The sequence below is a fragment of the Micrasema longulum genome, unplaced genomic scaffold, assembly GCF_059751315.1.
Source record: "Micrasema longulum isolate JH-2025_06_02 unplaced genomic scaffold, ASM5975131v1 h1tg000163l, whole genome shotgun sequence".
Lineage (NCBI taxonomy): Eukaryota > Metazoa > Arthropoda > Insecta > Trichoptera > Brachycentridae > Micrasema > Micrasema longulum.
In genome coordinates, this window is record NW_028277368.1 from 1,504,996 (window position 1) to 1,531,332 (window position 26,337).

Consider the following 26,337-nt stretch of genomic DNA (forward strand, 5'->3'; position numbering starts at 1 on the left):
TGCCAGAAGAGGGGAAAACGGGGGAAAGTGAGATATCAGACCGAATAATATTTGTGTTGTCTAGGTCTTCTATTTTGGTAATGTACACTTTAAAAGTGATATTTGTGTAGTCTTTGTCTTTGAATTTGGTTATGTTCACTGAAAAAGTCTCACGAAAAAAAGAAAAGTCCTAAAACAAGCAAAATGTATGTCCAAATCAACCATAAGTATTTTTTTTCAGATTGGCCACGGAATATTTTTCAACACCAACTTCGTTTTACATTTTGTATTGCTAATTACAATTCTTGTTAATTTTACTGCACCGTTAAAAGCTGAAAATCATAGAGGAATATCCGTTATTAACAAGCTTCTACTACATTGGAAAATGAGTAAGTCCTTTAAAATTAAAGCGTAATTAAAAAATGTTTTTACGTATTTTTAAAAGTAGATTTTGTAGTGAATTCAGATAAAAAAAAATGAGTTTACAATATTTCTAATTCATCCTTTTTTGTATTAATTTAATAAATATATTTACATTAAGGTTTCCCATTACGTAAAAGAAAAAACAATTATTTAGTACATTACGCGGAGTGACGTCTTACTGTAATTTGTTTATTTTATTTTTAACTCTCAGTATTTTTAGAATAACATATGAATTACAAAAAAAAACAAATAAACGGCGTTTTTAATCAGTGCCACACTAAAAAGAATTATAACATAATGCAAAAAATATTGCTGGATCTTTAGACTATATATTACCAAGGCGGACTCTCTGGTGCCACGGCTAAAACGCTTGCAATTCCTGATGAGAACGCAAAATTAAAATAAAATTAACATTTTAAAATAAGGCCACTTTACACACTGTGTAACATTACATTCAGCCCATATTTGAACATCTATATTCCTTGAATTATTTAATCTGTTGATCTTTATGAAGTTAAAGGGCTGAAACCTTTATTTATGCGGGTGAGATTCATCTAATTGAATTATTTCACCCACATACTAGGCAACGCCTTAAAATGTTATTTTTTCAATTTCTATACTTTTTCATGGACAAGGTGGATTTACCAATAATATTTTCATTCTACTCTCCTTCTGGACTATTCTTAATTCTATGGCGCCACCTCTTCATATAAAAAAATGCGCCTTCTATGGCCACCTTCAAGAAACTCCTAAAACATTACCTTTCTCTTCTTGGTTCTTCTTTTTCTCTCCTTTTAATTCGTAACCTGATTCCACATTCTTCATCCTTCGTCCTTCAATATGTATAACATAATGTTTTTTTTTATTTAAATAAATATATGCAAGACTTATCTCCCCATAAAAAAAACAGCTGTTATTTTTAATAATTTAGATTTTTTTTACGTATTTCTTTTGATGTACATTTTGTGTTTTAGTGTAAATTTATGATAAACTCTTCTTTTGACCAGTCTGTTTTTCGATTGGCTGAAGGATATTGATTTTAGCAATAAATACACCTTTGTATTTATTTTTTATACTTGAAGATTTAAAAATAAAAATATACATAAAAATATCGGCAAAAACTTTTGAAGGGAGGGCTATCTTTTATAAGGAAAAAAAATATTTTCGGCAGAAATTTTTTTGGGAGCCACACGTTCATGGCAAGCAAATTTCAATTGTCGCAAACTCTTGTTCATACAAGATCAGTGATGTCTCGGGACAACTTTTTGACCAACAAATTTCAGTTTACATGTGGACAATGGTCGAGTCCTGGGACAAAACAATATGGTATTGGATACGTGTAAACGGCCTTAACGTATTCACAAGACGACAATGTGGCGCACGGTGGTAATGGTAATCAATGTTCCGCGGAGATAGCCTACCCGTCTATCACGGTGGTGATACGAATTACCGTTTACTCGTGGACAATGGTCAAGTGCTGGGACAAAACAATATTGTATTTTTTATGTTCAAACGGCCTTTAAGTATTGTCCTGTACTAAACAATCAGCACTGTAATGATATTAAAAATGATGTAATAACTTGTGTTTACATATAAGTTACTAATCAAAAATAATTGGTACACTTCCACTTATTTTTTCAACCAATAAGCGCTTTCACCCTCTAATGGGCGTATTCAGACTGGTAAACATTATACAGTGTAAGAATAATTTAAATAAAACTAAATATCATCTTAAGTGTACGTACATTTGAAAATAAGTTAAAAGATATGCAATACGTAACATTATAATGAAAAAGAGTTGGACAAATAATAAAAGATGCGTTGTCGGTGTACTGTAAGAGAAGATTCTATTCTATGAAAATATTTATTATTATGTTACAATGTTCAGGGTCCCACTAAGAGGACAAATAAGGATGAATTTTCGAATTGTATCTGCTGATTTATTAAAATTCTATCGCTATTTTTTTTTCTATTTATTTCTAAACTTTTAAATCTTTCTAACTGGACAAAGCGGGAGAGTAATTAAATATAGACTGAAAGAATATTTAGCTTCACATAGATTAAATAACGATATATCAAACTATTCATCATATTTAAATGAGTTAAAACATAATTTTGACGAATCAAAACACATAAAAATTTTAATGAAGGACATAAGTGTCCAAAGTTAGATAGATAAGAAATTTTAGAAATAAAAAGGATAAAAAATAAAAGCGATATAACTTTTATAAATCAGCAGATAGATTTAAAAAACTCACCCTTATTAGTCCTCTTAGTTGGACCCTGTAGTTTGTAATAAAACGATAAATATTTTCAAAGAATAGAATCCTCTCTTACAGTACACCGCCAACACATGTTTAAATAATTTGTCCCACTCTGTTTCATTGAAATATTACGCACTGTATATCTTTTCACTTATTTTTAAATGTATAAGATAATATTTAGTTTTATTTAAATTATCCTTACACTGTAACCAGTCTGATGATGCCCGTAAGTGAAAAAATAAGTAGAAGTGTACCAATTATTGTTAATTAGTAACTTATATGTAAATATAAGTTATTACATCATTACAATGGAATTTCATCAAGAGTTGTCAATAAATAATTTATGTCAAATATCAATAATGGCTTTAAGGTGATAAAAATTGTGAGTCATAATGCATTTGTTTAATTATTATGCTTCAAATTTTCAGGTGATGATGTCACTCATCGTCTGATCCTTATGCAAAATCAAATGAAGAGTAGATCTTGTATTCTGACTGCATATGGGATAATTAATTTAGATAATACTTTGATATCAAGCTTTGTAGCTGCTATTTCTACCTACGCCGTAATTCTCTATCAAATGAAATAATAAATCAATTGATGAAAAATTGTTCAATTGTTATTTTCTAATGTATGTTAATCTATGTATAAGGTGTCAACATGATTTGTGTCGGTTTTTTTTCAATTTAAAAGTAAGCAGCAAAAATTCAAAGAAATAGAAAAAAAGATTAACTTTTTTATATTTTTTTGTTCTCCCAAGAGTTGCAACAAACTGTTTTTGGGACAGAAAAATATTAACATAAAGGTACGAGAATAATAAAGTTACAAGTAATAATATGTACATTAAACTGAAATAACATAGCAAGTTATGAATACAATGTACAGAAGTTAAAACAAAACTCTATAATAAACACTTACATGAAATAAGAAATATCTGAGGTAAAACAAGAATTTAAAACTAAATTTCACCTTCCACGTGCTTCTTCAGGTAGTATTTTTTTAAATTCATTTTGTCATTTTTTTATGTTCTATAGGACTTTGGTAGCCTGTTGTACTTTTTACAAGCAAGGTACCGCAGAGACCTTAGACCATACCTTGTCATGCGTGACCCAAGAACGTGAATATTTCGACCCTGTCGCGTATCATACTGGTGGACGTCACGATTGAAGGTATAGCCAGTATTAGTGAGATAGTATTTATTTACGCTTTGAAGCACCGTTTTTGCAATCTCATAATATGGTATGACCGAAAATAGGAGAACGTAGTAAGTTTGTAAATGTCTTTGACATGCGTTTCAATTGGTTTACCGTATATAATATTTCTAATAGCTCTATTTTGTATAACTTGCTTTTCTGATAAACATCTTTTTGTGTCAAATCTCTAGATGCTCAACAAGTATACTTAATAATAGTATATCATTAAATAGTACACGGTACGGCGTAGTGAGGTCGGAAGTACTTCCTCAAACCTTTGCATTATACCAATGATTGATGAGGTTTTAGATTTAACATAACCAAACTGGTGAATCCATGAGAGCTGTGAATCTATGTACATAGTTTTGAAAGAAAATTTTCTGCTTTACAAGATTTATACGTTGCTTTTTCATTTCATACATTTTATTGTTTTATTTGATAACCAGCTATCAAAATCAAATGTCTAGTAGACAAAATTCAACATTTAAGGCGCATCATTCTTGGTGAATCCGTGTAAATAGAATTCACCTTTTGTGATTTAATTAAATTTGTGATAGCGGACGATTAAATTATTTTCTCCAAAACTGACAATGTGAGCTAGTGGATTATACAGCCAACAATCTTTTTATATATACTCGAACCAGAGAAAATCAAAATGTAATAACACTGACTAACCTGGTATTGAGTTTTCTTGCACTGCATGGAAAACTGCATGCACACAATTGTCTAGAGTCTGGAGGCGGCGCAGCGTATAACGATGAATGACGATATATGATAAAATGTCATATTAACTTTCACGGCAAAATAGCGAAAAATACTTTTTAACGATTCGAAAAGCGAGCTAACTAAATCGTTGAAAAAGCAAAGAGAGCGTGGAGGACAAACAGCATTGCGAACCAACAAAATGTCCCGTCAGACGTGGCGACCTCACAAAACCAAAATTAGCCGGTATCTACTTACGAGGGGCGTTCAATATATTCCCGGTATTGATATGAAGTAGTGCAACTATGAATAAATAATTAGTAACCTCGTTATATTGCCCTCATTAGAAGTATAATTACCGAGTTTTATAACAAACGGATCATTAGTCATTGAGTAGCTGGCCCGAAACATAAACAAGATGAGTCATTTTGCAAAATTAAACAAACTCGAGTACCGTGCCCTTATAAAATTCCTCACCAAACAAGGAAAAGATCAAAAAACCATCCACAAAGAGATGTCAAAAATTAACGGGGAGTTTGTTCCTTCATTATCGACAGTTTAAAAGTGGTCCAGTGAATTTAAAAGGGGCAGAGAGAGCATAGAAGACGATGAGCAATCCGGTCGGCCAATTGAGGCAAGTAATGAAGAAAATGTGGAGAAAATATAAAATTTAATACTGGAGGATGCCAAAATAAAGGTGTTTCCAGAGAATTTTGCCAATAGATTACAAAAAAAAGGGCATCAATATCACCGGGAAATTCTATTCTAGCATTCTTTATCAATTGAAGGAGGCGATCAAAGAGAAAAGGCGGGGAAAATTGGCCAGAGGGATCCTGTTCCTCAACGACAATGCACCGGTGCACATGGCTCAAGTTGCAAAGGCTGCAGTTCGTGAATGCGGTTTCGCAGAAATCAATCACCCAACGTTTATTCCAGACCTAGAACCAAGTATTTTTTTTCTTTTTTCAAATCCAAAGAAAAACATTCGTGGGAAATGATTTGACGATGATGACTGTTTAAAAGCGGCGATTAATGAGCATTTTGATAACAAACCGGAATCATATTTTTTTGATGGTTTAAATAAATTGATTGCTTGAAGTAAGAAAAGCATAGATATTGAAAGTGACTAAGTTGAGAAAAAAAAAGTTACCAAAGTCTTTTCCTTCATACCCATACCGAGAATATATTGAACGCCCCTCGTTCATATGATTCTTTTGGCTAAAATATGTCAAAACAAATTATCGGCTCAACAAATTAATTATGTTAGCGTTCATTCAAGGGAATAAATTTGCCGAAGCTTTTTGCCATTTTTGCGAGGTGTACGGTGAAGATATTTGATTGATTTATTAGTTTGAAATTATTTTTTTTTGCTCTATTCAATTTTTTCTTTTATATTATCAATTTTATTATTGACTAGCTTTCACCCACGGCTTAGCTCGCGTCGCCTGCTTTGGAGTCTCAATCCTGGGAATTGGTTTGCAGCAAAGTCTTTCTTTCCTAGAGTGTAATGTAGACTAAAATTTCTTGCGCCTGAGAGGGAAAACATTTTTTTTAATGAATCGATAATTTTTTTAATGAATCTCACCCACGTGTTAGTGGTTTCAGCTCTTTTACTTCACAAAAGTTTACTGATGGAAGAGATGAGGAAATGTAGATGTTTAAACATAGGCAGAATGGCGAATGTTACACAGTCTGTAAAATGGCCACTTAAACCAGCGCTGGTGATGAAAATCATACGCCCTGCTAATACCTAAACTTTCTTTTCTCAAAAATGTGTTCGCTCTCTTTTACAACAAATTTAGATCGTAATTCTGTTTTTTTTTATTTTTACACTAAGAATTTCCCCGTGGTAGTGAGGTGTTTTTTTCCTAATGAAAAGTCTATTTTGACAATTGCTAACTCTTTGGCTATCCCTTATGCAAAAAAATATGTCAACCGATCGCTCCGTTGCTTCGTGAAAGTAGAATAAATTTTTCTTTTTTTATGAAAGTAAATGTCTCCAGATATCCCTATGAAAAAAGTCACGTCAATCAGCCGCTTTGTTGTGACGTGGCGGAAAAGACAGCATGGTAAGAAGATGAGGAAATGGAAATAAAGAATGAGGAAATAAGGTGAAGGATTTTCATAATGTATTTCACAAATACGGAATTTACTTGAAATAAATAATATAAACATGTTAAAAAGTACATAATTTTTTTTTATACAGGTAAACATTTAATTATAAAATGTTTCAGAAAGGTTTTTTTAAAAAAAAAAAAATTCAACCTATCTGTGATGTACAACGATTGCCGGGTAATTTAAATAATGGTAGGTACTAAGGGTTATCTCTCATAATACTTTTATTTTCCGATCAGGCGTTTTTGTAAACAGAAATGAATAAAAAATATGAATTAATACGTGTTTTCTTGAATATTTATTATCTTAAAATTAGTAGACGTCCCTGTTTCGGGGAAAAAAATGATCATAGGACTTTACTAGTTATGCGAATAATCAAACACAGCTACGTATTGTATCGTTGCAAACAGAAAACATATAAATCTGAATCACGCATGGGGAAATATCATATACTACAAATACCGATAAAAATATATAAAGTTGATTTGGAAAAATAATTTGTGTTTTATAAAATGAATATGGATATTGTGAAGAAATGTTTTTGTGTTTAATTTTAAAAATTGAATTATACAAAAACACGTCTCTAGAAAAACGCAGCATGTTTGGCCTTGATAATTGTGACGTCGAGATTTGTGATGATCTTGTATTTAAATTTAAACTATCACAAACTATCACGAAATTCAAACTTTACATGAATTGTGACCGCGCGGCGTGGCTAATGCAATGACCGTTTTTGCGGGATTTAAAAATTATAAATTCAAAAATATTTTTTATGCTACTAATATCTCCGATGGCGCTACAGCCCATATCGAGCTTTGGCCTTCTGCAACTAATAAGTAGTATTTTTTTATTTTATTTGTAGTATTTAATAGATTCTTACAAATTTAAATTGTGAAAAAATTTGATATTTCCCTTTTATTCATAGTAGCATAATTTTTGTTTTCACTTTAAAGTTCAAAGTTGAGTAACAGAGAAAATTAAAAATTATTCCAGAATGCTATTTAACAGATACAAAGCCTTCGATGTTATACTTTGAACTGATATAAAATGATGGTATAAGTGGCTATAGAGCCTATAAAGTTAAAAGGTAAAGACGCGTCTATGTCGAATAATCCACAAGCGGTTAGTTTCATTTCACTTGATTTTATCAAATCCACCAAAGCACACAACCTGGAGCGCTTAACTGCACCTGAAATACAATTATAAATAAGATACGTCACATTACAGATTTATGTATCTCTAGGGATACGAATAAGTTTATAATATACAACAGTGAGTGCTTGGCCACAGTGGCGAGCGTATGCTTTTGCGGTACGCAGTTCGAGCGAAAATCAAACCTGTTTGAAAAAAAACATTTTTTTCGTTTTGATTTTTTATATCAGAATTTTATATCTAATAATATAATATAATATAATTTTATATCAGAACGAGAAAATCCAGTCCAAGCGCTGTTAGCGACGCATCACGTCGGGTCCAGATTTACAATCCGGATCCAGAAACTGGTAGCATAGTCGGATTGGCGAAATTTTTGTCAGACAAATTTTTATGGCCTTCCGTTTCCTTAATTTTTTTTACAATTATAATTTTTTTACCACAACAGGCCAGGAGGCCTAATTACAGTGGTGAATTACATCACAGAGCACTCAGGCTTGAGAAAAATCACATTTTTTTTATTTTTGTGTTCTCACCGGGAATCGAACCCGGAACCTTCCGTGCGTGAGTCTAGCGTCTTGACCACTACATTACGGAGGCACAGCCTTTTAAATTCATAAGAATCCCTTCTGCCGCGGGAACGCGCGCGTGTCGGCAACAAAACTAGAAATACTTACGATATTGCGATATATCTTATTCTTTTTGTGTAATAATGTATTATAATATCGATTCTTTATTTTAAAGAATACATATTTATCTAAAGAAAAATCAAGGGAAAAAAACAGAAACAAATTCGTAAAAACAATTCACTAAACATGAACCTTTATTCTAAAGGTCAATCACCGCAGTTATTTTTACGTCTAGTGTCTGGGCATCCTGTACTCGTTTGTTGTTTCCTGCTAAAATACCCTTTGCGTTGATCCGAGACAAATGTCAGAGGTCTGATAGTGTACAATGTCCTGACAAGAGCGCGCAGTGCTAATGATTTCACTTGTTTGCAAATAAAAACAAGATTATTCATCTTTTAAAGATAATACTTTCAATTTTTTCACGATGATCTTTATTCTGTCATTTTCAAAAGAGAGGTTTTCTCCAACCAAAGCGTAGGCGATCTGAATTGTAAACAAAAAAACAAACCAGAAGATCATTACTGCCAACAACTCATCATCCTGAAACAAGATTTTTTTTTGATTATTTTTTTTAATAATTTTAAGGCGTATTTTGGAAAAAAAATTTAACTCCGATATTTTTATAACAATAAATTTAAATAAAATTTATATTTGAAGCACTACAAACAATCTGGGTCATTGCGAATGATTTGTATTTATTTTTGCAATTGCATATTTATATTATCAATTTTATTATCAAGTTCTAATGTATATTGGAGTTTTTGTGTGTACTTTATGAATGCTAAAGTTCATTAGAAAAAAATCATGAGTAATTTTACAATAAGTGAGCATTCGAAGTTTTTTGGTAAATCGGGTAGCATTGAACATCATCATTGATCACAAGGAAATGTCATGTTTTTAATAAAAAAAGACATAAGGGTAACAAATTTCAAAATATGCTTGAAAACCCACTAACTTCTTAGTCATTACAACTATGATTTATTTTAAAGTAAAATTTATACTTTAAGCACTACTTTGTGACTATTCATTATTTAATTTAAATAAAAATAAAAACGCTGTGTCCTTATTTTAATTATTTATTTTTCGCCATCTTTATCATTGCGTTATTTTTCTCTTAACATTAGCATATTTTTACTTGTTCCGAAATTATATTGTATCCATTATACATACTAATTGTTAACATTTTGAAAACCATTTCTTTTTTAATTATTTGGTAGTAATAAACATAATTTCAAATACATCTTCACGATTTTTCTATACTCACTCTATTGTTTATACGGCTCTGTTTTGGCATCTCCAATGGCTGCTTATCGGAATCATTTTTGTTACGTGGAAGGTAAGGTAATTAGTCTATTCTACACTTCAAGTGCCAATAAAAAATCTTAAAAACCAATATTTTACTTCCACCTGGCTAGGAATCAAACCCAGGGCCAAAAGCACGGAAGCTAGCGCGCTTACTACTACACTGACTACGGGGTGGACTTTCTTCTAGATTTAAGATCAAGTCGAAGAATCTGTTTCTATTTCCGTTCGCCGGGATACGGATGAAATGAAATAAAAACTTTTTTTCAATTTCCCTATCAGTGACATGGCCCAGTAATTTTAGGATTAAAACATCAAATGTTTATAACCAGCTAATTGTTGGGACATGTGTTCTAGATGTGGTACTTAATTATTACTCAAAACTCAAAACGCGCGTCTTAAAACATACTTTTTTGTCTTATACTTAGTTTCAATCATAAAGTCTTATTTTACCCTATTTTATTTTATTTTATTTTATTTTATTTTATTTTATTTTATTTTATTTTATTTTATTTTATTTTATTTTATTTTATTTTATTTTATGTTATTGTTTTTATTTTTTATTTTTTTTTATTGTATTTTATTTTATTTTATTTTGTGTTATTTTATTTTATTTTATTTTATTTTATTTTATTTTATTTTATTTTATTTTATTTTATTTTATCTTATTTTATTTTATATTATTTTATTTTATTTTATTTTATTTTATTTTATTTTATTTTATTTTATTTTATTTTATTTTATTTTATTTTATTTTATTTTATTTTATTTTATTTTATTTTATTTTATTTTATTTTATTTTATTTTATTTTATTTTATTTTATTTTATTTTATTTTATTTTATTTTATTTTATTTTATTTTATTTTATTTTATTTTAATTTATTTTATTTTATTTTATTTTATTTTATTGTATATACTTGACCCTTGTGCAATATTTACACACATGTCCACCCTCATTCCAATATAACCCCCACTCACCTACCCTCTCACTCACTTACACTCACACAAACACACTAGTATGTATTGTAGGTGTATTTAATGTATTTCTGTGGATATCTGTCATTGGTTTTATTCTCTGTGTTTATTATTTGTTATATTTTTGTATCATGTATTACTGTTGATATCCCCAATAAAAAAATATATAAAAAACTCCCCACCCCTAGTCCGTTTGCGTCATGTGATATTTTATTACACCGGGTGTGTTATAACTTTTAAGCGCAAGCAGCTACAATAATTTGGAGTATGGTGTTTTAATCATAATATTATGGTTTTATTTAATACAAATTTATATTTTGTGGCATGCTTTTGCTATCGATGGTTGAAGTTTACGGATTTTTCAACACCGAATACTTCCGCGCTAGACCTTTTCATTAGACGCAGACGATCCAGATAAAGCTTGGCTTTAACCACGACTGTTTACAGCGGTTTTTTAAGCCTTTTATCGTCCAACTCGATTTCACGTTTATTATATTCAAGGCACTTAACTTATCTCGCAAATACTGTGACTTTTACAGAAATTGCGTTGCGCCGCCGCGCCGTGTCGTCGCAGTAATCAAAAATCGTATTTTAATTACGCCTCGATAGTGAAACAACGCCGCTCTTTCAAATTATGTTTTGTAATGAATAAAATCGTAATTTTGTGATCAAAATGTCATTCTCCAAATTATTCTAGCTACTTGCGTTTAAAAGTTGTAACAGTTTTAAATATATAATATACCACCGGACAATGTATAATGAAATATCTCAAGACGCAAGCGGGGGAGGGGTGGGGAGTTTTGAGTAATAATTGGACGTAGTTATGCAGAAAGCAGCCAGCCATAGAAAAGCGAAACTGAGATAATAGCACCTTTGTAAAAAGAGTGAATAAACAAATTTCCACAACAGTTAGAATGTTTTTGACTTTGAGAAATGATAAACAAGGAATATATTCGTTTTTTCTTTACTTTACAAACAAGAATTTAATTATGTATTTGACCAGTTTTAATGATTTTTAAATTCCTTAAGATTTTTTAGTGCTGTGGGTTCTTTCTGCAAATTGAGAAATAACTTTTTTGTGATTGATACCATTTTCACAAGGTGATTAAAACAACTTTTTGTATGAAAGCGGTCTGGCTGTTTTTAGCAGAACATAGAATTAACCTTACTGCGCCCGATAACATCAATATCTCATTTTTTCTAAATTGTGGACTGGCTGCTTTCTGCATAACTACGTTCAATTAAGTACCAAATCTAGACACATGTGCCAACAATCAGCTAGTTATGAAACATTTGATGTTTATGGCCATTTTTGGTCTAATATTCCTGGGCTAGTATAAATTTATAAAGGTGGTTTTAATAGTTGTTTTGTAGTGTGTATTAAACGTTTTTACTTGTAAAACTTTACGTACCTTTTGCGTTTTTTTCAACATGGTTATAATATTAGTTAATGATAAAGTTGTTATCAAATTACAGGCAGTTATCAGAAACATCTACAAAAAAAGGATAATTATTTCTGTGAAGTTTTTGGTTATATGAAGTAATTCATTTAATGTTTACCTGAATACCGTAAACTGAATTAATAATTCTTATACAGTCAGTTAATTTATCGTAAACACAAATCAATCTTGAAACACCGTCTTCAAAGTTTTCTTTGGTAAAAGTCAGCCTCTCTTCGTTATAAGTTTTCTTCCATTTTTTATCAAATAATAAACTAGGATATTGAAAATACATCTCATCATCATTTTCTTCGCTAAAAGAAGTTACCACCAATTGTATAACTTGTGCAGAAGTTGTCTGAAGGCGGTGGACGATAGTGTAAGTTTCAAATGAATATTCAAAGATAATGACAAACATTTCAACAAATAAACCATAAATGTTTGTTTGGATGATGCTAATTTTTTCTTTCCAAGCCAAACAATTTGCAAGAATGACCAAAAAGTAGGCGAAAATTTCTATTGACAGGCAAACTGTTACTAATGCCCTTGTCTCTTCAAACCAAATAAATGGGACACGCAGTTTTTCATCAACGAATTGAATGTGTTTTATGAATTGTATGTTTATTTCGTTATTTTTTAATGCTGTTAATAAAACTGCAAATATAAAAATTAATAATAACAATAAAATAATTGCTTGTTCGATGATTTTACGCGAGTCTACTGAATTTAAATGACTTTGAACGGTTATGATTCTGTACAGATATGTAACTATAAAGATTATCATTATTATAATGGAATACGTTTTATTCCACAAGGTAGTTTTAGTAACACCATGCGATCCCCATGATGTTTTTTGCAAGCCAAAAATATTTGCCATTTTATATATTGGCGCAAGAGCGTACATAAAGTTATGATTCTTTACAAGTTCCATTATTTCTGTGTACAATTAAGATATGTATAATTGTGCAAACGTAAGAAAACGTTAATTCGGTTTTTTACAATATTCAATGAATATGTTTTAAATGTGTATTAATTCCCTAAGTGCTTTTAGTTTGCGTTGTTTATTTACGAAGTAATCATCGATTGCTTTTATTTCACAATTAATTGCAGTAATGTAGGTGAAATTTTAAACTAATTCATCATTGTTTTGTTATACTATCTATGTAAATAATAGGAAAGTGGGTAGCTTAATGAAAATACATTTTCCGTATGAAGGGGAAACAGGGGTATATGGAACACTTTCTGTTTTTATTGTGATCGTATGCATTCAACGAATTTGAGAAGTATTATGTAACAGCATTGAGAGTGTATCGCAGCCAGATAGAATAATTCGTATTTAAAAAAATATATATACTAAAGGGCATGTTAAATATATCAACACATGAAAAAAAAAAACATTTGAAAAGGATTGATAGAGAAAGGGGTGTTTGTGTTCAGTTAATGCTTTAGTATACTAAGTAGCTTAAGTAAGACATTTTTTATAAATCCTTTATTCATTTTTATAAATTGTAATACAAAATATAGAAATCGGAACGGATGTTTTGAGAGGGACTAGGGTAGGAAAAACGTATTTATTTATTGTTTGCACCGTCTTTTGCCCCTAATTGTGATTAAAAAAACCTTCCTGAGTATAAAATCGGGAAAAATAATAGCAGGCAACAGACGGTTTTTAAAGACACGTGTTATGTTTATTTATTTATTAATTTATTAAAGGACATTGTCCATTTTTATAATTCATAAGGTATTAAAATAACAAAATAAGAAGAGTTAAAACATTTGTAAAAAAAAAGAAACAGTGGCATATATAAGGGACATCAAAACAAGACAATAGTATTTATTTAGTGCTCGTTTAAATCGTTGTAAACTTAAACAAAACAAGTCCAGATCTTGTCTTGAGTTAACAATACCACAAAGACAGGTCATCGGAGAATTAAGGTCATAGTTTGTTCTATGCTGATCGATGAACAGAACTGTATTTTTTCTCAATTTACGAGTCGGAATATGGAATTTAACTTGTCCTAGTAATGATGGCACATCGATTATACCCTTTAGTATGATTTATTAATTCTACGTTTTTGTAGACTAGAAATACTAAACATTGACTCTATATCAGCATAAGAATAACCTCTCTCTAGTCCAAGCATCCACGCTCCTTTTTGAAGCAAGCTATGTTGGACTGATTCAATGTGATTTATGCGATCGACATAGAATGGAGACCAGACCACGGAGGCATATTCTAGAAGAGGGCGAACAGTTGAGCAATAAAGAGTTTCGATAGTACGGACATTAGAAAAATCAGAGAATATTCTGTTGAAGCCAAGTACCTCTACTGATTTATTTGTATTATTATTTATATGCTCGTTGTATATCAGTTTATATTTCAAATCAACTCCTTAATTTCTGATAAACTTAATAACATCAATATTGTAGTTTCCTATTAGATACTCAAGGGAAATCGTTTGTTTTGTTCTATGAAATGACATAATTTTAGATTTTTAATATTTAATTCTAATCTATTGACTTTAAACCATTGGTTAAAGGCGTTAACGTCTGATTGAAGAAGAAAACAATCGTGTAAAGTTTAAATTATTTTAAGTTTTTTTGTCGTCCACAAAGAGCCAAAAGCGAGAGTTAGAAAAAGATTTAGCAATATCATTAATAAACTAATTGAAAAGCGGGGGTGCCAAATAGGCACCCTGAGTTACACCCGATGTAACATTTATACTGATCGACAAATTGTTATCTATCCGAACATTTTGTTTCCTACAAGTAAGATGAGAATTAATAAATTAGAGTTATAAATCTCTTAATCCGAAAGCATGTTATTTATTTCTGAGAATTTAATGATCTACTTTGTCAAATACCTTGGAAAAGTCAGTATAGATAACGTCAATCTGCTGACTAACCTCAAGTAATTTGACAATAACCTAGGTATAATCTACCAGGTGGCAGATATAAATCCATGGCGTGATTTTGCTAACAATGATAGCTTCAAACATTTTAGATATATAATATAATGTTTGGATATGCCTTTAATTGTTAACATCCGATTTATTGCCTAATTTAAAAACAGGCCTTCTGTAACTTATTTTCCATAAGGATGGAAACTTGCCAGATGACAGAGAAAGATTAAATATACATGAAATTTTTTTAAATACGTTATTTCTAATACAACATTTTCGGTGTCATTTAGATTTTATCAGCAAAACAAAACTATTCTTGAATCATAATCAAAAAATTTGTTTTAATGATAAATTTAAAGGAAGTGATTTTTTTTAAATTATTCACTTTAAAAAACAAATTGAATGGTAATTTAATAATACGTTTGTAGAAACAATTATTTAAATATTATTTATCTCTCGCCGCATTGCATGTGCAACAAGAGTAATAAGTAAAAAGGGGCAACACATCTTAAAAAATATTTCATTCAAGTTTTAATCTGTTTTACAGTTTTAGCAAACTGGGATTAAATTACTGGGGTAGCAATTCGCCCGTATAAGCAGATAAAGTTTTTACCGGAAGAAATCATATGAAAAATTGACCATTCGATTTATTTGTGTAATGCGACAAAATCGGTCTGATTGAAAAAAATATTATCTGAACAACGCAGCGTGGCTAAAAAAGAATCCCCAGAATTTCTCCTTCATTGTAAAAATTTATCGTTTGAATTTTCACGATGGTTTTTCTAAATTTCTAAAAATAAACAGGGTGTTCGAAATTGAACTGTAAAAACAGAATCAAGCAATCGTTGGTCATTATCTGTAAGTCTTGTGCGGGTGCTCAATCCGCAGCTTGCCCACTACATACCGCACACCGCATCTGAGGATATAAGTCTCCTTGGCGGTGCCCACATTCATGGAAAAGTTGCTGGTTGCCAAACGAGAAAAGCTGTTCGAAAGAAAATCTCTGTAAACTGATAGATTTGACATCTTTCGTTGGTGACTGCGACATGGTACAAATTACTAGTACATAAACACGTTTTTTTTTAACAAAGCGCGCAGTTTAGAGGATACCGCCATGGTAGCCGAAATGACGCAACGAATCCTACTTACACGGGATCACCCAAAAAAGATACACATTGATTTCAATATTCATAAAAGAAAAATGTGTACATGAACTTCATATCACAAAACTCAATTTTATTAAGATTCCTAACAAATTTTTTCGCTGATAAAATCTCAATGTAACCATAAAAATTATTTTCTCGGCTTACAAAATATTATTCCGTAATCATAGGTCATTATGATATAACACACTAACGGTAGTGAACAAATGGGTTCAAAAAACATTTATTACGCTCTGTCACCACTTAATTACATATATTCCGTTTTTGGGATTCAGAAATATACGTACAACGTAAAAAAACTCGCACCCCCTTCTAGTTTGTATCGATTTATCACTTCGATTGTAACATTGCTAGTTGTGTCTTGTTTTATATACGGATTGATCAAAAGAAGTGAAAAATATTATGACGAAAGCGATGTGGTAGGTTTGTCAGAAAATATTGGGAACATTTTACTTGTTACCACTGCAACAATAAGCATTTTATGGGCTCAGATTATAAAACCAAATGACGTGTTAAATAATCTACTGAATTCGGAATATGCCAACCAACTTCTTGATCTGCCTGAAGAGTATTTCTTTCAAATTCGTTTTAAAGTGATTGCTTGTATTTCGGTTTTACTGATTTACATCGTTTTAATATCCTTATTAGATTTTGTAATGTGGTATTTGTATGTTGATGTAGTATTTATTATTTCTTATTTTTGCATGTTGGTCTTAGACCTTATCATTTTCCAAATTTGTCTTGATATGTGGATGGTTAAAATTCAACTTCATATTCTATTTGCACAACTAACATGGTCGTGTGGATCTAAGATTGTTTTTTTAGAATCGCGGGCAGATTTTTATTTTGACCTAATATTTTTTTCTAAAAACTGGCAACAGGAAGACAAATTTATCATTAAAACTAATATTCAAGATGAATTTTGTGAGCGAATATTAAGACTCTCCGCAGTATTTGATAAACTTGCAGATAATTATGATTTTATCAATACGTATTACGGAATTCAAGTAAGAACTTGTTTTGTATATTTCCATGATTTACTCTTTTTGTTTGTTTTTTTAACTTATTTATTTATTTATTAATGTAACAGTTAATACCAATTTAAAATTTTTTACTTGGTTATGTATATACCATATAATGGCTAACCCGGTTGCACTTGGTTCACGTGTAAGAAGACCTTATTAATTTAATATGTTACGTCTTTTAATTTAATTGTGGGTGATCTGTTGTAGTGAAAAAAAATAAATCGCCTTCTTAGTGAACTGAACTCAGTGGCGAGCGGTGATTTCTGATATTTACAAATATCAAGCAATTTTTATATGCGTATCTTTGACAGACTAAATATCTACTGGACCAATTTACGTGAAGTTTTTCGCATAATTGTGAGCTTTGTCGTGGGCATCTGAATAACTCTTAAAACCTACAATTCAATAATTAGAAAAAAGTTACAAGCGTAAATGTTATTCATCGGCCTACGTGGCTGCATTCAGCGAGAATGCAAATACTTGAAAATTAGAAGGAACATTCTTTTTTTGTGGATCCCAATAAAATCTTTTCCTTGGAATATGTATAATTTCTACCCTTTTTATTTCTCTTTACTGGATTTCGATAATGCTTAAAATATTAATTTTTTTACTGGCATTTAATATGATTATGAATATCGTATTTCTACATTATGTGCACCCGTGTTGTTAGAGTTTGACATTTACAAAAATAATTCTATATTTTAGTATTCATTATTTCATTATTCGAAATTCAATCAAAACAAGTACCTAGGTACAAATGAAAAGTCTCATCATCTTTTTTTACGTTTATCTGAACGGTTTTTGAACACTTTCCAGATACAGTCAGGCATTTTAGTTTTAAATAAAATGTCAAGATCACGTCATAACCCGACTGGCGGTTGAAGAATACGCATTGGGCATGATTGATTGAGGGCTCAAGGTGCATTAAAATTAGTGCACAATAAAATTAACCACAAAAATATCATCTACATGCACAAATATAATTTGGCTAAATACAATAACTGATATCAAACTTTCGATTATGTTCATTATATGATATATTTATATGAGTATGTACTTAAATTTTGCAATAGCCAAGCACTGCCGGGTTCAACTTGTAATATTAAAAATGTATTTTTTACGTGGTTCTATAAGATACAACATCATTTCTCAGCTTCAGCTTCATACTTCGCAAAACATGAGAATATTTTTATTTTTATTTATTATAATTCCTTTTTTGCATTTTGTAATAGGTAAACACAAGTTACAAATTATTCTTTACGGTTGTAATACAACGGTCGTTACAATAATCTCCCAACTGCGTCCGTTTGATATTAGAAAATTTATAGTTACATAATTAATTGCGTAAATGAAACGCCTATTTTTAATTTTCGATTTCGTATTTCGATCACTTTTTTTATATTTATATGGACAAACATTTTTATTTAAATCATTTATTTCAATTCTACTATGTATAATGTCGGAATGTTTTCCCAATGTATTAATTATGTTTATTTTTGTTATAGGTGTTGCTAATAATTTCATATTGTTTTGTGAATTTTTTGACTGGGATCAATACCTTATTGTTTTTGCATGAAATCGAAAACTATGCATCGAACGTAATGTATATTATAAATATGTTTACTGTAGTTTTTCATAGTATAATATTATTTTGAACTGATTTTAATTTTTGCTTATGTAAGCACGCAAATTGGAATGATTCATTAAAAAAAATGTCTCGCCCACAAAAGGGGAGGTTTATAGATTTAAATCGACATAAAATCGACATTAACTCGCATAATATCAGATAACTTTTTCGTTAAATAAACATTTATGTTGTTCGTGTTTTAGTTAGGTGGCCTCCGTGGTGTAATGGCTTAGACATTTATCTTAATCACGGAAGGTACTAGGTTCGATTCCCGGTGAGAAAAAAAAATTAATGTGATTTTTCTGAAACCTAGGTGTTTTGTTCTGTAATTGCACTTTCTGGCTTTCCAAACAAACAAACCACTACGCCGTTTCTCCATAGGAGAAGGAAGAGAAGATAGAACGCCATAACACTATATCTTGGCATACAGACCTCGCTTCCTCTACATTCATACATCTTCTCATGCAGGCACGCCGATTATTCCTACTTTTGACATGTCCATCTTCAAGTATTCGATGGAATTGATCGTGCCATGTCTTTCTCGGTCTTTCTCGTTTTCTGCATCCATCAACATTCGCATCGTAGATCCTTTTAGCCGTTCTTTCGTTGTCCATTTGCTCTGCATGTCCAAACCAACGCAGCACACCTTTCTTGATTCTGTCATGTCTCAGCCTTACACACTTCACGGATCTCGACGTTTGTGCACCCACCATACATCGTTTTACCACACATTCGCCTGAGGGATAGCATTTCGACAGCATTCAACCTATTTTTATCTTCATTTTTCCAATTCCATACTTCGCTCCCATACATTAAAGTTGTAATTAACTCACTATTAGAAAATGGAAATCAAATTGGGGTAGAGTAGAGTTCGAATCTCGGACTTCCGATCCGTGAATCTTCAACACTAGCCAAGGGACCACAACCCAATTCAAAGTCTTTACAAACCTCAATATTATAATTATCACAGCAAGAGAATTCTTTTTAAAAAAATATTTTTAATGTTTTGATTGTAATGTGGGTTTTTCATATGTTTATGTAAATATATGTTACATAAACAATTGAAAAAATAAAAACTTTTTACGTTGCTATCCCCTGACAGTATAAATTTGTACTACAGTAGCACTCCAATTATCTGACCTCTGACTATCCGAAACGCTGATTATCAGAATTTCAGAAAAACATTTTCATTTTTAACATACATACACACAGTAATTGATTAAAATTAACCCTTTTTTCGGAAAAAATCCAATCATCCGAATTTTTATTTATCCAAACGGGGTTTGGTTCCAATTATTTCTTATTATTTATTTATAAATTTATTGCAAAAAAATAATATACATACTTAATAACAGGGAATCTATATAAAACCCATTAATGTAAAATGAAAACGGAGTTTTCTCTGTTTATGATAGTCTCCATCTAACATGGCACAGCCTGTTCTAAGATAAAGATTTTCTATCTTTAAAGCGTAAAGCTAGGGTTTCCTAGGACAGCGGTGCCCGTATCTTAACGGCCGTAGTGAACGGTGATGCGGTGGACAGCCGTTGTAACGGTGACTAGAGAGTGGTTTCCTAGGAAAACGGTTTTTATAAAATTTATTAACACCGATTTCCTAGGAAACCACTCTCTAGTCACCGTTCCGACGGCTGTCCACCGCATCACCGTTCACTACGGCCGTTAAGATACGGGCACCGCTGTCCTAGGAAACCCTAGCTTAAGTAGTCCTATACTAATAAAACAATAACATAATAAAGCAAAACTAAAACTACTTAATTATAAAATCCTAAGTAATCAAATGTAAGAAATTAAAAATCATTATTATACAAATATAAAGTATATATATGTGCCAAGAATACATGTTACATAAACATAAATAATATACAATAAAACAAATATAAAGCAATGAAATACATAAAAATATAAATAATATTGTACCAATAGGGTATTTTCATAAACTGGGGATATGATTTTAAATGTATTCAGTATTTAAATAATATTTTTACGATTGCGACCATTTTACTATAAAAATCTAGAACGAATGTTTTCATTTATAATTTCCTATTTAAAGTTTGATAGAAATAAAACGGCCCGTAACTGGCCAAAAGGTTGATGACGTCACGCGTGACTTGTGTATCCTACGTTCACTCAAATCCTATACTGAGATACTCCGACGCGGGCGGCTTCAGGCTTTTTATTTGTTTTTTATAGTTGAATTTCGTCTTTACTTTAGCTTTTTTTTTCTTTTGATTTATTCCATAGTATTATGACTGACATTGGTTTTTTACAAGGAAAATCCGATAAATTGGCCAAAATATATATAATCATGATGGGTATTTTTTTCTCATCCAATACAAACTTTTTAAGTTCCGAGTATAGAAATGTAAAGGCCGCGAGTTAAGGAAATATATAATTTTTGCTTCCAGAATGTATTCATTTAAATAGTTGTATTATTTGCATGTACTATAAATATATTGTTTCGCGTACATTTAATGCAAAAGGGAAGTAACGTGACTTTGACACAACATAATCCATAGAATACCACTACTTGTAAACATCTATGTTGCTCGAGTGCGTGTTAATGCTTTTTTTTATTAAATGTCATTTACTTATTAATATATCAGCTAGAGTAAATTACGGAGACAATGCCATAGGTTACATTCAAGTAAAACGGACGGGTGATATTTGAATGGTAAAAGGTCGAGTTACCCCAGAACATAAAGTTAGAACCAAAGCGTACTCGGTGACGTTGATTTGCGATAAAGTCTAGAAAATAATAGATTTCTGCAAGTGTGAAGACTGTCCAGCATCTCAAGTTCAGTTGCCATTTTGTAAATACAAAAAATTTCACAAATAAATAAGGTAGGTTTTCAAACAGAAATTTTTTAGTAATTTTATTTTTTATTTATTTAGAAAACCAACAGTTCTACAAATTAAACTATAGAAAAAAGTACAGACACATAAAACAAATATTAACAATAACGTTCAAAGAATAAACTATTTTAGTATTGTAGTACCTGTCAAGCTTTATAAGTGCGAATTTCAGTACCTACTGATAGTAAATTTTTATAGTCTACAGTCTGCAACTATCATGTACAGTACATCATTAAATTAAGTATTTTGTACTGAACAAGACCTACGGAAAAAAGTATAGTGGTTCGTTTTTTTTATCATATCGTTTCATAACGTTCAAATGCATTTAACCATTTTTTCCGCATTTTTTCATTAGGTACTAGGAATGGCCAAAAAAGCTTTATTTGGCGTCTTCACCGTAGTGTTTGTGCACATCGGAACTAAACAGTACTTCTATCTTATAACTAAATACATTTTATGCGCGTTAATTAGTAAAAACAATGCAAAACAACCGATCACAAGAAAAATAACACGTAGGCTATACAAATTCGTATGAATTTGTTTGAACGGTCAGTCAGATTCGTAACGCGTGACGTCACAAGCCCATTTGGCATCCGAATGGTCGTTTTGGCGCCAATTCAAAGTATACGTGTTTAAACCGCTCTGAAAAATTAACATGAGGACATAAAAAATAAAAAACTATACAGTTACCATCGTATTTTTTTTTTCTATTTTTTTGCAAAATAAAAAAACAACGTGATAATACCCTATTATATAAAGTACTACGTTTATTGATTGACATATATGTTTTAAAAAAAACTCTCGCTACACTATTTATATGTGCAGTTATTTTTATTTTAAAATTTGTAGATTAATAATTGATTCGGATAATTGCAGTTCTACTGTATTATTATTTTTAACACAAAGAGTTTTAAAAAAAAACATTTTTAAGCTATAAATAACACAATCCAAAAAGAAGAAGTTCAAAAACTTACTAAATCTATGTTCAGAGATCAAAGGGTTAACGAACTCTACCATTTATTGCGTTTATAAATTCACAAAGATAAATAATTTCATTGTGTTTTTTTTCCAGATAATTCTGGTAGTGTTGTCATATTTAAATTGGAATGTAAATTATGTTCTAATGATTGTGGCTTTTACCTACTTTGCTGAAGCTCTCAAATACGAACATCAAAGAGTCATTACTGCCGTCAATAAGCTCTCACTGGATCAAAAACTAAGTTTGTTTCATGTTATATTTTTATGTGTTCGTTTTAATGACATAAATAAATATATTACAAGCGCAAAAATGAGAGATAAATCAACATAAAACAAAGCGTTTTTATTGGGTTTAGTACATTTCAGCTCGTTATTTACCCCGTGAACCGTTGTTGAGCAGAAATATTTTGCTTAAGAAATAATAATTATTTAAGATGATATCAAATTGATTTCTCACATGTTAATAACTACAATAAAAATAAATAAATGCGTTTAAGTACAAACATATCTAAAATTTGAAAATATATTTAAGTTCAAATACAAAGAAAAAAAACTGTATATTTTAATAAATAAATGTTAAATTTGTAGAGGAAAAAATCTGTGAAACCGTGGTATCAATATATGTGTGTTTATTAAAGTATCACTCTGTTATTTAAGCTACCCGATTTCATAAACTATCCTATCGAAATGTATCTACAACAAACTCTCTAATAAGGAAAATTCATGCGTTTGCAAATGAGTACACAAACAATATAGATATATTTAGTGTAACACTTTTAAATTTTAAAATGCAGTGTATTAATTTACTATCATCAAATTAAAATACCTAAAAAATACTATGTTGACTTCAATTGTTTACCGTTTATTGACTTATATCTGTATTCTAATTTTTTTTTTCTAACTTCTTCTCATTTGAAGATACGAAAAAATGCACTTCTGTTCTCTCCACTGCAATGTATTATTATGTATACCCATATATTTTTTACTAATTATGTAAAAATGATTATCTATATGTATTTTTTTATTTTTCTTACTCTTCTCAATTATTTTGTTTTTGTTGCTACTTTTGTGAAAATACATGTCAATCTTTATATTTAAAAATGCACTTCTGTTATTCCCACATAAATATATGTATGTTTAATATGTATATTATACCCATATACTTTTAACTAATATGTGAAGATGATTTTCTAAATACTGTTTTTTCTTTGTTTTTTGTTTATCTGTTGTAAAATACATGTATGCCTTTATATGTATATATATGTAAAACATGTAAAAGCCAAGACGTTTAAATAAAATAAATAAAATAAATAAAATAAATAAAATAAATAAAATAAATAAAATAAATAAAATAAATAAAATAAATAAAATAAATAAAATAAATAAAATAAATAAAATAAATAAAATAAATAAAATAAATAAAATAAATAAAATAAATAAAATAAATAAAATAAATAAAATAAATAAAATAAATAAAATAAATAAAATAAATAAAATAAATAAAATAAATAAAATAAATAAAATAAATAAAATAAATAGAATAAATAGAATAAATAAAATAAATAAAATAAATAAAATAAATAAAATAAATAAAATAAATAAAATAAATAAAATAAATGAAATAAATGAAATAACGGAAAAAAATGAAATAAATGAAATAAATGAAATAAATGAAATAAATGAAATAAATGAAATAAATGAAATAAATGAAATAAATGAAATAAATGAAATAAATGAAATAAATGAAATAAATAAAATAAATAAAATAAATAAATAAAATAAATAAAATAAATAAAATAAATATAATGAGTAAAATGAATAAATGAAGAAAATGAATAAAATGAATAAAATGAATAAAATGAATAAAATGAATAAAATGAATAAAATGAATAAAATGAATAAAATGAATAAAATGAATAAAATAAATAAAATATTCAATGAATCAAGTAAACAAAATAAGTCAAATTAATAAAATTAATAGAATAAATAAAATAAAGTACCTAAAATACACAAAACAAGATATATAAAATAAAATAAAGGATAAACCAAAACAAACCAAATAAAAAAAATATGTAAAAAAAAAAGATGAAATAAATAAAATTAATCAAATAAATCAAATAAATAAAACATGTTCTATATTTAAATCTGATTTAACTTATTGTTTTTGTTTTAGGCAAGCTCGCTCTTTCTCGCCTGGTAAAATTGGGGAATAATTTAAACAGTAGACCGTTTGTCCTATCCGCTTATGGACTGTTTTCTGTAGACAACGCCTTAGTCCATAGTTTTATAGCGACACTGGCTTCGTACTCTATTTTACTTTACCAGATGAACAACGGTTCGCAATAAACAAGAAGAAAATATCTGAACCTCAGAGGCAAATCCAAACGTCAAATGTTCAACACAAGCCTAAAGAATCTACTTTCTCCAAGTGATTTCTAACAATTTATAACATTTATTTGTATATTCTGTATCTTAATACATTGGTTTATTCATTATAAGACTTACATTTCTTCAATATGATCATAAACTAGATACAAAAATCGAAATGTCATTTCATCACATTCTGGATTTGCATCCGTCTGCCTCTAAGGTACAAATAGATACCTTTAAAACCATCAAATAAATGTCTTTAAAATATGATTACATTTTTTTTTCAATTATTTTTTTATTCAAATGCTTTAAATGAAAGAAAAATAATTAAGCTTACAAAAAACAGTTCAATGTTAGATGACACTCATGATTCCGTGACATCGTCAAACCAAAGATGTTATCATCTAACTCATATATCGGCAACCACCGGCCTGCGGGCAGAATCCGGCCCGCCGAGCTATTTTCTCCAGCCCTCAACCATCAGAAATTAATAGTTCCAGTAAAGGATTAAACAATGGAAATGACACGGGTGCATCACAAAAAATTAGTATGGAACATAAAGAAAATAAAAAAAATCATTTGTCTTTTTGACAGCACATGTACGTGTGGACAGTTTTTTTTTCGAGGATGAAACACAGTTAATAAAAAACTCGAACAAGGATAACAGATAAAAATCTTTAAAATTTTATGCGATTATCCTTAAGCAGTACCAATGCCAATACTGATAGTCAAGTAATTCAAGTACTAGACTATGGAGATTGTCCATACTCAATTTTGTAATCAGTATGTCGGTAGTCAGATGGCAGAAGGGCCCATCTGTAATTTTCAAAAATGTTCAGGAGAGCTGAAATACAACTCAATTTCAAGACATCAATCCCTAAACTAAAATATTTTAATGTTGCTTTTCAATGGTGAATTACCATTCTAAGTTATGGTGTTTTTTTGTTTCATTCTATGTATATTTTCTGAAATATTGATAAAAAAATTTGAAAACTAAAAAACAGAAAAAATACAGATGTTCGCTTTTGGCATTTGACTACCGATGTAATATTAAAATTTAAATATAAAAATAAATATACATATGAGAATAAGAAACGTGTGTTATTTTATTTAATATTACTTCATTATGTTTAAAAAATAATTCGGTCCGGTCCTTGACGCCGAGACTGAATGATAATTTGGCCCCAGACCTAGAAAAAGTTGCTTATGCCTGATCAAACCTA

At 29.8% G+C, this 26,337-nt stretch overlaps 1 long non-coding RNA gene across 1 annotated transcript; it reads left to right on the forward strand.

The window, feature by feature from the left end:
• Positions 1 to 226: 226 nt before the first annotated feature.
• LOC148284050 (uncharacterized) lies at positions 227 to 25,658 on the forward strand. Its single transcript, XR_015825425.1, has 2 exons — positions 227 to 368; positions 24,918 to 25,658. It is a non-coding gene; the product is annotated as an uncharacterized LOC148284050 (long non-coding RNA).
• The last annotated feature ends 679 nt before the right edge of the window (positions 25,659 to 26,337 follow it).